This window comes from Gavialis gangeticus, unplaced genomic scaffold, assembly GCF_001723915.1.
Source record: "Gavialis gangeticus isolate Ggan-Ray unplaced genomic scaffold, GavGan_comp1, whole genome shotgun sequence".
Taxonomy (NCBI): domain Eukaryota; kingdom Metazoa; phylum Chordata; order Crocodylia; family Gavialidae; genus Gavialis; species Gavialis gangeticus.
In genome coordinates, this window is record NW_017729024.1 from 135,206,182 (window position 1) to 135,207,229 (window position 1,048).

At 41.5% G+C, this 1,048-nt stretch overlaps 1 protein-coding gene across 8 annotated transcripts in view; it reads right to left on the minus strand.

Annotated features, from left to right (window-relative positions):
* The window catches only part of ERBIN (erbb2 interacting protein), a 239,031-nt gene that overhangs the window by 59,368 nt on the left and 178,615 nt on the right, over positions 1–1,048 (minus strand). The window lies entirely within an intron of this gene.

The window sequence follows — 1,048 nt, forward strand, 5'->3', positions numbered from 1 at the left end:
CAAATACTGTATGACAAAGGTGCCAGCTGCAGCTCAGCAGTTAGATTTTGTACTTTGTATATGAAGAATGTAGCATTTTGTCCATAGAATTACCAATTTTGTTCCATTAGCAGCTTTTTTTCTGAGGATTTACAAGTAAATCTGCCAAAAAGCTTATGAATGAAAATTAAAGTTAAAATAGATCCCAGAGAATTAAAACTTTTTTCTCCAAAAAAGATATTACTGCAATAAGGGAAACCCAAGGAGGAGAACTAGAGGTTCAGGAAAATGAAGCGATTTGTCCAAGGTAGATACCCAAATTCCTGGGTACTTTTTATATAGAATTGTCTGCTACCATGGCTAGGTAACTACTACGACTATCGCTAGCTACTTTAAAGCTACTTTGGATATTTCTACACTACTCTGTTGTCTCAGCAGTGACTGTAACATAGACATGCCTTCAGGATACTACCAGATTATGCTGCCTCTTACCCTGCTAGACAGCTACTTAGGTACAGCACTTCTCAAACTGTGACCCTGGAGAGGAAGTACATGACTGTCACAACAAACATGAGGAGAGGTGATCCACACATAGGAATAAAACTGAGAACTCCACATCAGTATAACTCCCCATGGATCCAAATAGGTTACACATATTATTCACAGAGGAAGGCATGCTCTTTGAGAACGGATCTTTGAGAACTCCTTGCGCTCTGGTGTAATGTCCAAAGACTGGAAGAAGGCCAATGTGGTGCCTACCTTCAAGAAAGGGAGGAAAGTGGATCTGCCAAACTACAGGCCCATCAGCCTGACCTCTATCTCGGGGAAGGTCTTAGAAAAGTTTATTAAAGAGGCCATCCTTAATGGACTGGCCGACGCCAACATTCTGAGGGATAGCCAGCATGGGTTTGTTGTGGGTAAGTCTTGCTTGACCAATCTCATTTCCTTTTATGACCAGGTGACCTATCACCTGAACAAGGGAGAAGAGATTGATGTCATATATCTTGACTTCAAAAAAGCCTTCGATCTGGTATCCCATGGTCACCTCTTGGCGAAACTGGCCAATTGT